Genomic DNA, 15,963 nt, shown 5'->3' on the forward strand with positions numbered 1-15,963 from the left:
GGTATGTCATGTCGTTAGCTTCCTTCCAATTAGCATACATTTATACAGCTTTCATAAAACCTCAGCTCATGTGACTTCTATGAAGTTTCTTGTACTAATATCGTTCGTCGAATTATAGCAGTTCATTTTCTTATCTTAAAAATATAAGGCACTGAGCGTAAGCAAAACAAGCAATAGCGAGTAAATATACCAGTAGAGAACAGAATGTCAACAAGTGGATGCAGCACAATTCTTAGAACGAGGCTCTGCCAAGCGAACAATCTATAATTAATACAATAGCCTGACCTAAACTCTATGTTCATTCACAGTATATCAGCATTTCTATATACCAAATTAAAGAGTAGTTATGACAACAAACAGAAATGTGTAAATATGCAATCCATAAGCAAGGCAGCAAATATGTTATCTAACATAATAAACAGGTCATTAGCATCATATCAGCATAAGCAAATAAATGTTCATATGTAATCTTAATAAGTAAACATGAAGGCGCAAGCAGATAAATCACAAAGTATAACTTACATACCTAACCACATCAGCACAATTAATCAGTTGACAATTATAATTTAAATAAATAAGCACAGCAGGCACATAATAGAAAAATATGACATCAGTGAAAAAGCAGTGCAGCCAAGCGATGCATAATATACACAAGTTACAACCCAGTTCATTAATCATCATTGTCAAAATCAGTTAACGTACGCAAGCACGTCGCTTCACAAGTAATTTCATAGAACATGAAATTTAACACAAAGTATGAATCACGTAATTGCGAGCAGCAAATTACGACTAAAGTACGTACCTAAGTGGAAATATGTTACCTGAAAAATAAACTCAATTAATAGTTACCTTTTTAGTTTATTAGTTTCTTCTTGGAAATTACATTCTTTCTGAAATTTTCTCGATAGCAAGTCCTCTTAACGTCGGAGACACACAGAATTTACCTAAAGTTCTTAAATATTTTATAGAACCGTATCCTGAAAAATACTGAACGTTAATAACATAATTAATCAAGTCACTATAGCTTTATACTGAATTTAATCGGAGAATTAAACTGTGTATTTGTTTATGGCTGTCAGTGCATTCGCACTGAGCGCTCGATCAGCTGTAGGCGCGTGACGTAGGAAGCAATTGTTTGCGGTCAACGACTGCCTTGTGCGGCGCGCAGACTTGACTGTTGCTTTGAGTATGTGCCGCCGCCAAAACACAGCGCGGTATCCTTGTATTCTCTGCATGTTTACGTAAACTGTTGGTTTCTCGAAAGTATGTCATTCCACAAAAATTTTAACGTTTGATATATGATGTATTCCCTTAGAGCGTCGAGATTTAAGAGTTTCTACTTCAACAGTGTTATTATGAATAATTTTGCGAATTCTATATGGACCGTTATAAAGCAGAAAAAATTTGCGACACAATCCCTTTCCTTTGTGAGACAAACGGTGGGACTTAATTAATACCTTTTGACCAACTGACAATGTTTTTAAACGACCAGGACGTTTAGCTGATTTCTCTCTTCTAGCAGCTGCAGATGCAATATTTTGTAGAGCCAGGTTGACAACTTCAGAATGCCGCAGTTTCCGTGAAGGCGGAAAAGGAACGATTTCAGATATGCGATTTGTCGGTGCCTTGTTTTTTAATATCAGTATAGGCGGTAAAGAAGTTGAGTCATTAGGAAGTTCATTCAGAATGTTTTGAAAAAAATCCCAAGTTCTGTGATTCTGATGACAATAAAGACGACACAATTTATTGATTTCCTTCATCCATCTCTCTGAAGCGTTAGATTGAGGGTGAAAAACTGAAATGAAAATTGGTTTAATCTTACGACGCCGTAGAGTACGAAGCCAAATTTTAGAACGAAACTGTGATCCATTATCTGATATAACCTTATCAACATGACCCACTTCTTTACGAAAATGTTTGATGAAAGTATTAGATACTGAACGAGCTGTTGCTTTGCGTAACGGTGTAAAACACACATATTTTGATGTCAACTCCACTGCTACGAAAATGTACGCAAAACCATTAGTAGAACGAACCACTGGACCGAACAAATCAACTGCAGCCATGTCCTTTAATTTCGCTGGAATGATAGGAAACAACGGTGCTCTGTGAGAAATTGTTGGCGGCTTAGCCTTTTGACATAATTTGCATTTGGCCAGAACAGATCGAATACGTTTTTCCATATTACTGAAGTAGCAATTTTCCCGTAATTTATGAAAGCATTTTCTGGGACCAAAGTGTGCAAAACTGAAATGCGTATACCAAATCAGCTTATTAACCCACTCATCATGAATACAAACTAACCAAACTGAGTTGTCGACCGATTTTCGTTTAAAAAGAACTTTCCAGATAGATCGCAAAAACGAGGTGTGGCCAAATCGTCCAATCTAACAAAGCGTCTAAGAAAATTAGAGACACCAAGGAAACTACGAACGTCACGTTTTGTGGTAGGTACAGCATAATTACGAATAGCGTCTAATTTCTCTGGATTAGGAAGAATACCTTCTGTAGAAATAATGTGACCCAGAAATTTCACCTGAGAACGACCAAATTCAGATTTTTCTAAGTTCACTGTAATGCCAACTCGTGCAAAAATACGTAATAATGAATCCAAAATTTTGTTGTGCTCACTCCAAGAACGTTTAGCAATAAGAATATCGTCAACATATGAAGTAATATTGTTACGAAGATAAACAGGTAAAATTTCGTTTAAGCTACGAATGAATGCTGCAGAAAATATAGTAAGTCCAAACAGTAATTTTCGAAATCTCTTTTGGGTAAAATCGTCATATCCGGTTATTGTTTACTTACTCTCTAGATAGATTGATAGTCGAAGAGTTGTTTTGACAGATGTAAAGAATAGTAAAAGAGTAGGCAGCGGTGCAGAAAACTAAAAGGGAAATAGCACCACTACAGCTCGGGGCCCTATGCTCGCTAGGGCACATATTCACTTCGAGTAGTGAATCCCCTGAGGACATTAATAGCAGCACATAATTTCTAGTTTGTGACTTAGTGGCCAATTTGGCGGAAGTGCGTACGTAAATTGACCTGACCATGAACATGGATGTATGTCATTCTTAGAATTGCGGAAGATCTTAAATTTCCGAACAGTCAAAAAGTGTTTATAGTCAAAGTTTTCGCCTCGTGGCGACAAAGACCTACCGCGTCTGTCCCAGTCCCAATGTTGATTATTGTCAAGTTCACGCCCCTGGCGCTCTCTTGTTGCATCACGTAAATGAAACAAATTATTTTCTTCAAACCCTTCTGCTAAACTAACACTTGTCAATTTATCTGAGATCTCCTCAACTCTTTCCGATGAGTCACTTAATTGTTCTTTCTGTTTATTTACGTCTTCTGTAAATGTCGCGACTCGGGTTTCGGTGTTGTCACATTTAGTAGTTAACTGTTCACACTGTTGCGTTAAGTTATTTATTCTGTCATTTGGTACGGATTCCTCGATTCTTTCAATTATTTCTTCCTTATCGTGTGCACGTTGTAAATTTAATTCTGAAAATTTTTGTATTATCACGCGATCTCTTTCTTCCTGTTCTCTGTCCTGTTCCTCTTGTCTAATTTCTATTGAAATTAAACTATTATTGTGAGCATTCAAAATCGGTTGTACTTCTTCTCTACTTTCTTTCTTTGATTCATCTTTCATGTTTTTGAAACACGTCCCTATTCGTGAGTCTAACCGTGTTGTCATTGTTTCCATCTCTGTTTTAATTGATCCTATTTGTGAGCATAACCGTGTTGTCATTGCTTTCATTTCTGTTTTAATTTCAGATCTCAAAGTTCCCATCTCTGTTTTAATTGTTCCTATCTCTGTTTTAAATTCAGATCGAAACTGCTCCATTGTTCCCCTATTTGTTTTTAATTCAGATCGTAACTGTGATCCCAAATTTAATATTGCACTCATCAGCTGCTCCATATCTTCTGTCGTTAATCTCGTATTCTGTGAATTTTCTGATTGAGAAAAATTTTGAAATGGTTCCGGATTATTTTCCCGATTTATTAAATTGTTTTCGACTTCATTATTCATCATACTATTGTCCTGTGTTGGCGAGTTCGCCATGTCAACAATTTCGTCATTCTGACTATCCATCATTTTTGCCTTTTTCATTGATCGCGTAATCATTTACAAAATATACAAAACTCTTCACTATATGAAAATTGCACACAATGACACTTTATCTCCAACAATACCATTCACACGAAATGTTTCCCTCAAACACGATTAACGAACAATTGAAATAATTGCACTAAATTGTCAAACGCGTATACAAGACAACAAATCAAATTCTGAGAAAAAATACCATTAGAAGAATGACGATTACCAAATCCACACATGCAAAATAGACTACAATTACTAAACTACATTTTCCTGCAACAATACTACTGTCTACTATTTTTACAATCAGAAGAATTCCAAGGGACGATCCGAAGCAGCGGTCGCCACGTGCATGGGGGCTTAATTAAATAAAACGCAAATATTTTTAATTTTCAGACGCTGTTTGTCCGATTACGCTGTGTCTCGTAAACGGTTGGCCCTGACTAGTTTTAGTACGCAATCTGACTGCATAGAACAACAACAAAGAATGAAATGAAAATTTCCTGTTAACACAATTAATTAATTAAGTCCCTAGCAACTATAAAACCTACGAAACCAAAGCACAAATGTAATTGTTCTGTGTGTGGGAGTGTGACTCAACGTACACATCTGGCACGGTTCTTCTTCAACAAGACAAGAAATTTCAAATGCCATTTATACTGACGAGATAGAAAAAAATTAGAAATACTATAATTGCGCAAGGAAAGCAGAATTACACTCTAATACAAGAACACAAGCCAGATGCTTTGTTGACTGAACCTGTAATGGTGCATTATTTAAGACATTGAGATAATAAAAAGAAAAGGAATTTTTTTTTTTTACCTTCATATATTGACGAAAAGCACTCTAATCATTACAATATTTCCACACCGACTCGTTACTATCACAAGAACTTTTCAGTATCACATCTCAGCAAGCACTGCCTACTACGAGTTCTCGACCAGCACTTTTCACTAGCACATCTCAACAAGCAATGACTACTACGAGTTCTCCCCAAGCACTGCCAGTGGAGGCGGCTGAATAATACTCTTTGGCGCAATCTCTGGCGCAGTGGCTCAGTGTAGCCACCTTTCAATTTCTATAAAAACCAAATAGCTTAATCGGTTGATATATTAACGCATGACTCGGGGAAGTGGGGTATTCTTTCTCTCAGCTCTGAGCAAGTGGACAAAATTAACTAGCTCCCAATAATCATTTCTGCAAATTAGGCGCGCAGTGCTGCAGCATTATCTCAAATTTCTCTTCAAAAAAATAGTAACATTATTCAATATTTATATAAATTTGTATAAATTTTGAATCATGTTACTCTCTTTGCTTTCTAATATATACGTCTTACTCATCCATGCTATCTTTTACAATCAATCTTTATTCATCTAACAGATACAATCACAAGTCAACACAGCACTATAGAATACCTCGATCACCTACCATACTTCAATTAAGAATTTGTCAGATTGCGCCGAATCAAAGAATGCGCCACGATAAGACCAAAGATTAATTAATGTAGCTTTCTCTCTCTCTAACGTATTCATCAATAGCAGACGAAAATCAAAATGACATGACCACCTTACGCAATGACTGATGAACAGTAAGTGAATGCGTAGGGAAAACTGCCATTTTCATTGCAGGCACCTAATCCTGATTTCAACAATACTGAACGCACAGATTTCATCAAGTTGAAAATATACGAAATATTGCCACACCATTAATTACTCTTTTCTTTTACACAAGTGACTAAGCAAGAAAATCTGCATAAATTATGCACTAACAGAACCCTATTCCAGCTCTTATATTTATATAACTGTTCGTCTGACCTAAAATGCGTATGACACTTTCCTGTGAATTTTAAGAGAATGTTTTTTGTAATCACAGTTCTCTTCTAAAAATCAACCATTTTCTGCAAAAATTTAAAAAATGGAAATGGGGACTGGGGAGAACTTATGTGTTTCTTACTACTACAACCCACATGAGTATTTTGCCTAAGTTTTGTGGCTCTCATCACCTTAGGTCTAGCTCCCCATTTAATGTTAACTAACTTTCCCAGTATGACATTCCTTGCTTTACTTTATGACAATCTTAATAGCAATGATGTTTGTATGTCAGTGACCAATCCACTATGACATCCAAGTATGTCAATTTACTATTGTATTCGCGGGTGGTTCCATTCCACTTTACATGATTTGCTTGTTTTGGGCGAAGATAGAAGGTGCTGATTTCTGCATCCGAGGCAGTTAATTTAAGGGAATTATGCTGTTTGTATTCTGACATGGTACTTGTTCCATGTGTTCCAGATTTTGTTTTACCTCCTAAAAATTCTTTCCCTGAGGTTTGATGGCCAGATCATTGACGTATAGCAATTAATTTGTTGTTGGTTGGCCATTATTGGTGGTTGTGGTTGTTATAATGATGGTGTTATGTACAGGGCACACAACAGTGAGATTATCGACGTCCTTGCTAAACGAACTGGATATGAATATGGTGAATTATTCTGAAAATTATGCACCAAAAATTGAAGTACCAAATACAGTTCTCAGCCACTGTGCTACACTCACTCGCACTCACACAGAAGATCAGAATAAGTGTGCCTCAAGTCTATTCTTACACAGCAGCTGAAATAATGTAACTGAAGACTGTGCCTGGTTAATCAATGGGAAAGTAATAAATGGCCCTGTCGCGCTGGAAACAGTCTAAACTCCTTTGCTTAAGAAACTATGTAGAAGGTCGGTCACCACACAGAATCTGAAAACTCGAACCACATTCGATTATCGTCTCCTAAAATAGAAGCATGTCAGCTGGTCAGTCGACTGAATATGACGCTATCCTTGGGGAACCGATTTTTCTGCCGTTACCATCGGCTATTTCTGCTCTGCAGTATGACTGAGAACAGTCTGTTTTGTAGCTGTGATTTAGCGATTCTTGCAAGCAGGTAGCCTTTAAATGTGTCATAGAGTTTTCTCATAATTGCCTGTGGTTCACAAAGTCGTATATAGATGTCAACTGCAGATTGTCATATTGTTGCCTGACAGCTTTATCAGAAACAGTGTCACAACATATTTACAAATATAATACATTATCGATTAGTTCGAAACGCTTAATCGAAGTCAGAGAATATGATACACAACAATTCTAGTCATTGTCGGTAGCTGACTAATGTAACTTACTCGTAACCTACTCTTTCTTACTGGGATTTTCGTGCCTTACATACAGGGTGTTTCAAAAATGACTGGTATATTTGAAACGGCAATAAAAACTAAACGAGCAGCGATAGAAATACACCGTTTGTTGCAATATGCTTGGGATAACAGTACATTTTCAGGCGGACAAACTTTCGAAATTACAGTAGTTACAATTTTCAACAACAGATGGCGCTGCAAGTGATGTGAAAGATATAGAAGACAACGCAGTCTGTGGGTGCGCCATTCTGTACGTCGTCTTTCTGCTGTAAGCGTGTGCTGTTCACAACGTGCAAGTGTGCTGTAGACAACATGGTTTATTCCTTAGAACAGAGGATTTTTCTGGTATTGGAATTCCACCGCCTAGAACACAGTGTTGTTGCAACAAGACGAAGTTTTCAACGGAGGTTTAATGTAACCAAAGGACCGAAAAGCGATACAATAAAGGATCTGTTTGAAAAATTTCAACGGACTGGGAACGTGACAGATGAACATGCTGGAAAGGTAGGGCGACCGCGTACGGCAACCACAGAGGGCAACGCGCAGCTAGTGCAGCAGGTGATCCAACAGCGGCCTCGGGTTTCTGTTCGCCGTGTTGCAGCTGCGGTCCAAATGACGCCAACGTCCACGTATCGTCTCATGCGCCAGAGTTTACACCTCTATCCATACAAAATTCAAATGCGGCAACCCCTCAGCGCCGCTACCATTGCTGCACGAGAGACATTCGCTAACGATATAGTGCACAGGATTGATGACGGCGATATGCATGTGGGCAGCATTTGGTTTACTGACGAAGCTTATTTTTACCTGGACGGCTTCGTCAATAAACAGAACTGGCGCATATGGGGAACCGAAAAGCCCCATGTTGCAGTCCCATCGTCCCTGCATCCTCAAAAAGTACTGGTCTGGGCCGCCATTTCTTCCAAAGGAATCATTGGTCCATTTTTCAGATCCGAAACAATTACTGCATCACGCTATCTGGACATTCTTCGTGAATTTGTGGCGGTACAAACTGCCTTAGACGACACTGCGAACACCTCGTGGTTTATGCAAGATGGTGCCCGGCCACATCGCACGGCCGACGTCTTTAATTTCCTGAATGAATATTTCGATGATCGTGTGATTGCTTTGGGCTATCCGAAACATACAGGAGGCGGCGTGTATTGGCCTCCCTATTCGCCAGACATGAACCCCTGTGACTTCTTTCTGTGGGGACACTTGAAAGACCAGGTGTAACGCCAGAATCCAGAAACAATTGAACAGCTGAAGAAGTACATCTCATCTGCATGTGAAGCCATTCCGCCAGACACGTTGTCAAAGGTTTCGGGTAATTTCATTCAGAGACTACGCCATATTATTGCTACACATGGTGGATATGTGGAAAATATCGTACTATAGAGTTTCCCAGACCGCAGCGCCATCTGTTGTTGAAAATTGTAACTACTGTAATTTCGAAAGTTTGTCCGCCTGAAAATGTACTGTTGTCCCAAGCATATTGCAACAAACGGTGTATTTCTATCGCTGCTCGTTTAGTTTTTATTGCCGTTTCAAATATACCGGTCATTTTTGAAACACCCTGTAGAGAAGAGGACGCTGAAAGCGGATTTGGAAATGTGTAGCAGCGCCCGGGCTGCCGGGAGAGTTAAGTAGGCCGCAAACCTTGGAGCTGTTTCGCGGAAGGACGCACAAGGAGACGCGCAGGTCAGTGTCTCGCAGGCCACTGGACAGCCTTTTGTAATTACGCACTGGGGAGCCTAAAAAATACTAGACAAATACAAACAGGATATCCTGTGGTGCGAGCCCACCCGCTACAAACGCTTCACAGCCTCAGAGTAGATGGAGGAGAGGCGCTTGTTAGCATAACCGCACTACTGTGCACAAAAGTAGAAAACTGAATTTTCTTCAGAAAGCACCGGATGCCACGATAGACATCTCGAAAATGGAATGGAAACCCGTAGTTTTGAGTCTTCGAAAGCGTGAGATGATACTGAACGTTGAACTTTACAAAAAACAAATGTTTACACAACATAAGAATCTCAGGAATTAGCTAATACACTACTGGCCATTAAAATTGCTACACCACGAAGATGACGTGCTACAGACGCGAAATTTAACCGACAGGAAGAAGATGTTGTGATATGCAAATGATTAGCTTTTCAGAGCATTCACACAAGGTTGGCGCCGGTGGCGACACGTACAAAGTGCTGACAAGAGGAAACTTTCCAACCGATTTCTCATACACAAACAGCAGTTTACTGGCGTTGCCTGGCGAAACATCGTTGTGATGCCTCGTGTAAGGAGGAGAAATGCGTACCGTCGCGTTTCCGACTTTGATAAAGATCGGATTGTAGCCTATCGCGACTGCGGTTTATCGTATCGCGACATTGCTACTCGCGTTGGTCGAGATCCAATGACTGTTAGCACAATATGGAATCGGTGGGTTCAGGAGGGTAATACGGAACGCCGTGCTGGATCCCAACGGCCTTGTATCACTAGCAGTCGAGAAGACAGGCATCTTATCCGCATGGCTGTAACGGATCCTACAGCCACGTCTCGATCCCTGAGTCAACAGATGGGGACGTTTGCAAGACAACAACCATCTGCAAGAACAGTTCGACGACGTTTGCAGCAACATGAAGTATCAGCTCGGAGGCCATGGGTGCGGTTATCCTTGACGCTGCATCACAGACAGGAGCACCTGCGATGGTCTACTCAAAGACGAACCTGGGTGCACGAATGCCAAAACGTCATTTTTTCGGATGAATCCAGGTTCCGTTTACAGCATCATGATGGTCGCATCCGTGTTTGGCGACATCGTGGTAAACGCACATTGGAAGCGTGTATTCGTCATCGGCATACCGGCGTATCACCCGGCGTGATGGTATGGAGTGCCATTGGTTACACGTCCCGGTCACGTCTTGTTCGCACTGACGGCACTTTCAACAGTGGACGTTACATTTAAGATGTGTTATGACCTGTGGCCCTACCCTTCATTTGATCCCTCCGAAATCCTACATTTCAGCAGGTCCTGTACGGGCCTTTATGGATACAGAAAATGTTCGACTGCTGCCCTGGCCAGCACATTCTCCAGATCTCTCACCAATTGAAAACGTCTGGTCAATGGTGGCCGAGCAACTGACTCGTCACAATACGCCAGTCACTACTCTTGATGAACTGTGCTATCGTATTGAAGCTCCATAGGCAGCTGTACCTGTACACGCGATCCAAGGTCTGTTTGACTCAATGCCCAGCCGTTATTACGGCTAGAGGTGGTTGTTCTGGGTACTGATTTGCCAGGGTCTATGCACCCAAATTGCGTGAAAATGTAATTACGTGTCAATTCGAGAGCAATAAATTTGTCCAATGAATACCGGTCTATCATCTGCATTTCTTCTTGGTGTAGCAATTGTAATGGCCAGTAGTGTATATAAACTATAGGCTAGATAGAGAAGCTCGGCAGTGTTGCAGATGATCCACCTCATTGCTCACAGAAAGAGATGGAGAGAAATCGAAATGAGTTTTTTATACGTTAACTGGTAGAACACGTGCTATTGGTTACTGATTAAGGGATAGCGCAGTGAAAGGGACTAGCGTGTTCTAAGGAACATTTTTACCAGTTGGTGCTTGGAACATCTGAAGTCCAGCCAATTTTGAATACAATAAGAGACACAAAATGCCGCAATGCAAGTAAACATTCAATCAGAAAATAATTGACTTTTAGAAGTCTTGTTCGTCAGGCATCTTGATCCTCCAGACATTACCTCCAACAGCCTGCCCCGCCCTCTGAACTGATTATTGAGGGACTTCGAAAAACTTCAGGCTGATTGTACTTTGTCGTTGGTGAAGGTTGTTAGTGCCACCAATGACTGATTCTGCAGCCACTTCAGTCTCCACCTACAATTTACTATGGTGACATCAAGCCACAACCACAAGCTGATATGTAGGGACATTAAAATCATTTTATACTATTCTGAGTACTTCAATCTTCACTTTGGATCCATGGATTTAGATTCAACGACAAACTGGGTCCAGTTGCAGCACGGACGCATCGCTGTCCTTTCTGTAGCACTATCGGTCTCTTAAATTGACACCATGACATTCACGGTGCAACTTTGCAATTACAATTAATTCATTTGCACAGTTATTAGGACTTTTCCCCCCGACGCATTTATCAGAAGTGCCAAGATTTTATTATAATAATATTGCCATTGTTTTCCAATTGTTTTACGAAGAACTTCATTGGAATAAAGCCAAGTAACTGTGAGTCTTGCTTCATTTAGTAGTCACCGGGTTCCTGATTCATTATTTTGTAGGGTGATTAATTGAAGTGAGTGCAGTTAAGAGTTCATTTACATATACATTGGGTTGGTGCGTAACTATGTAGCACTTTTCCGTAAGTTAATAAACATAACAGATTAAGAGAGTGTTAAGTCATCAATAATATATTTTCCTTCAATATTTACGACATCTGTCAAAGTTGAGGTAACATTTCGATTCGACAACTGTAGAAATCGTGTGGTTTTGAGGCGAAGAACTCATCGAGTCATGTTTGGGGCACATTTTCATCTGGAAAGAAAGTTCCTTGAGGGTTTCGATAGAGAGCGGAAAAGGTGAAAATCTGAGGGCGGTAGTTCAGGTGAATAACTTGAGCGAGGAATGAGTTCCCATCCCAGCTCCTGTACAGCGTTTTTTGTCAGTCTAGCAGAATGCGGTGGGGGGGATGCGTTATTGTGGAGTAGCATCATTTCATGCAGTCTCTCTGGTAGTTGTTCTGCAAGATGTCTCCGTTGTTAACAAGAAATGTCAGCAGTGATGGCTAGCTCTCGGCGAAGGAACTTGTAGTTCACAACACCATAACACCATTGCTCTTCCGCCACTAGCATAACATTATATTCTCTGGATGTGCGCAGGTCCTTGTATGGGGAGTTCCTGCTTCATTTGGCATCAACCATTCCTTTCTTTCCCTTGTGCTACCATAAAGACATCGTTTCTCGCCACCAGTAACACTACAGGATACAAATAGTCGGTGCTGATCAAGAGCCAGTTAATGACGAGCAAACGACTAAGCACATACGGCCTGCCATTGATTTTTATCATTTTGCTTTAAAGCATGCTGTACCCACATAACCCATTTTTCAACCTTCCCCATTCCATGCAAATCTCGCACGATAGTGGAATATTCACAGTTCATCACATTTGCCAGTTCTCGAGTACACTGACGTGAATCATTGTGGATTAATGGGTATAAAGGATCTCCATCAAACCTCGAAGGTCCTCCTGAACGTCAGGGGTCACTAATGTCAAAACGATTCTCCTTAAAAAGAGAAAATAATTTTCTTATCGTGCTCTGAGCAGTGGCATTATCCCCATAGCGGTCGAAATGTTTCTAGCTGCCTCCCCTGCTGTCACCCCTTTACTGAACTCAAACAGAAGAACATGTTGGATATGTTGGATATCTCCACTTGGCACTTCATTTTCTAGCATCCACAGCTCCACTCACACTATCTCCAAGCCGGCCTTGGTGGCCGTGTGGTTCTAGGCACTTCAGTCCGGAACCGCGTGACTGCTACGGTCGCAGGTTCGAAACCTGCCTCGGGCATGGATGTGTGTGTTGTCCTTAGGTTAGTTACGTTTAAGTAGTTCTACGTTCTAGGGGACTGATGACCTCAAATGTTGAGTCCCATAGTGCTCAGAGCCATTTGAACCATTTGAACTATCTCCAAATGACAGAATGACAATATATAAACTCAAATAGCAACAGTGAACTACAAATAAAAACTGACTAGCGATAAATAAACGCGTAGCAACCGGAAAATCTCAACATGCAAAACAAAAACGCTACGAATTTATGCACCAACCGAGTAACTTCCCCTCACCCACCACTTCAACTTGCAATATTCGTCCTCTGCATGTCCGCTAAGGGCCAAGATTTAGTTGGTGCACCTCTGCTGTCGGATCATCACCACGTGCACGTGGTCAGCTGATCGCAGTGGAGGGCGCGTTACCTGAAATGCCTCAGCCTTGATAATTAACAGCAGTTGCGGCGAGCGTGTCGCGCCGGACTAATGGGCCATTGTTCTGGTCTGGCGGCGTCGCGCTGGCTGCCCGCGCTTTGTGTGTCGCGCCAGTCCGCTGGCGACAGCTGCACCTGCTGACAAATGAGCCACCAGTCACTGATTACGTGCCTTAACTGGTTCACACAGCCAGCATCATCCGACACTGGTCGCTTCCTGCTCTTCACGCAATTACCTTGTTGTAGTCGTGTTGAACACCACTGCTCGTCTGCTCACAATGGTGACTGTCAGAGTATCTGGAGCGCCAGCCTACAATGAGGTGACAAAACGTGTCTGACATCTGTATATGTACATATCGCTATTCCCTGACTTCTGTCACCTGAGTGTATAACATCTATCTATCTTTCTACGTGACTACTCCGCTATTCACAATAAAGCGCCTGGCAGAGGGTTCGATGAACCACCTTCATGTTGTCTCTCTACCGTTCCACTGTCGAACGACATGCGGGAAAAACGAGCACTTAAATTTTTCTGTGTGAGCCGTGATTTCTCTTATTTTATCGTGATGATCATTTCTCCCTATGTAGGTGGGTGCCAACGGAATGTTTTCGCAATCGGAGGAGAAAACTGGTGATTGAAATTTCGTGAGAAGATCCCGTCGCAACGAAAATCGCCTTTGTTTTAATGATTGCCACTCCAATTCACGTATCATGTCTGTGACACTATCTCCCCTATTTTGTGATAATACAAAACGAGCTGCCCTTCTTTGTACTCTTTCGACGTCATCCGTCAGTTCCACCTGATACGGATCCCACACCGCACAGCAATACTCCAGAATAGGGCGGACAAGCGCGGTGTAAGCTGTCTCTTTAGTAGACCTGTTGCCATTTTGTAAGTGTTCTGCCTATGAATCGCTGTCTTTGGTTTGCTCTATCCACAACATTATCTATGTCATCGTTCCAGTTAGTTTGTTTGTAATTGTAGTCCGTAAGTATTTAGCTGAATTTACAGCCTTCAGATTTGTGTAACTTATAGCGTAATCCAAATTTAGCTGATTTCTTTTAGTATTCATGTGAATAACTTCACACTTTTCTTTGTTCAGTGTCAATTGTCACTTTTCGCACCATACATATATCTTATCTAAATCATTTTGCAAGTCGTTTTGATCATCTGATGACTTTACATGACGGTAAATAACAGCATCATCTAAGGCGGCTACTCAGATTGTCTCCGATTTCGTTAGTATAGATCAGGAACAATACAGGGCCTATAACACTTCCTTGGGGAACGCCGGATATTACTTCTGTTTTACTCGATGACTTTCCGTCTATTACTACGACCTGTGTGTGGCCTTTCTGACAGGAAATCACGAATCCAGTCACACAACTGAGGCGATACTCCGTAGGCACGCAGTTTGGTTAGAAGATTAAACCCACGTCCGGACAGGACAAGTGCATTACTGGAAAAGGACAGAGAGACCGCTAGCCTTCTGAAGTGAACATTACAGTCAACATGTTCAGCGCACTGTAAAATCTGGCCATCGTAACGCATGATGCATAATAATTGTGGTCAACTCCTGTTATTTTGACGGGTGTTTCCAATTTAGATTTTGCATCGATTAGATGGAGTCCTGCCAAAGAAACTGTGCTCATCATTTGTTTCCTGCGATGCCGAGTGTCATCGGCACACTCTGGGAGAACAGTCTCCATCCGGACATAAATATTTAAGTTTTCTGTGAGTGCCTTGACTGATGCATATCGCTTCAAAATTTTGTAACTGTTCAGTTACATTTGTTTCATAAATAAAAACACACAGTACGAACTGTTGGGAGGTGGCTGGAAGGTTCTCATGTGAGGTGGCAGATTCCGGGACGACACGTGTTTACTGTAGAGTTGCAGAAAAGCTTTACTCAAGACATGGGCGCCAGGCATGGGGGATTCCCAGTCTCCGATCGCCAAATTCTGTAATGTTCTCTTTTCTATCTTTTAATTTTTTATTTTTACTTTTTTTCCTTCCTACGAGACTACTGCAGAAGATGGTGAAACTTCTGGTCTTATTTTACAAATTATAATTTCTCACTCAGTTTTTTGTCGCAAAACGTCTTGTTAAGGGCACTCGTATAGTGAAAGCTGCGACGCTAACTGAGATTAGAGCAGAGACACTAGCTGAGATGTAGTGTGTACGGTAGTGGCGTGATTAAGGCAGTGCTGAGGAAACTCTACCACTGTGAAGTTAGTGGTGAGGACACACCATCATTGTGAGCTTTACGCTGTTTAATAGGTCGTCCTCGGAGAGTGATACACAATGTTCATGTCATTAATCGAAGAAGGAAACAAGAAGGTGAATAACACACACTATTTTCGAAATCGAAGCTCTATCCTGAGAGGTTTCATTTGTATCTGAGAATCTCACAATCAACATTTTAGTACATATTGGATATGCTAACACCCAGTTTGCAAGAAAGGTGTCACTGCAACTTCCACAATCAGCCGATCTTCCCAGAGGAAAGGCTAACAGTCACTTTGTGGTAAGACTGAACATACAAATTACTAGATGCAAGATATAAACCTTTAATTTGCCAATTACATCGTCTGACGCCACAGTCTTTTCCATTCCACTTCGCAACAACTTCGTTGGAAAGAAGCCTGCTGCCACATCTTTGCATCGG

The sequence above is a fragment of the Schistocerca americana genome, chromosome 6 (genome assembly GCF_021461395.2).
Source record: "Schistocerca americana isolate TAMUIC-IGC-003095 chromosome 6, iqSchAmer2.1, whole genome shotgun sequence".
In the NCBI taxonomy this organism is placed as follows: domain Eukaryota; kingdom Metazoa; phylum Arthropoda; class Insecta; order Orthoptera; family Acrididae; genus Schistocerca; species Schistocerca americana.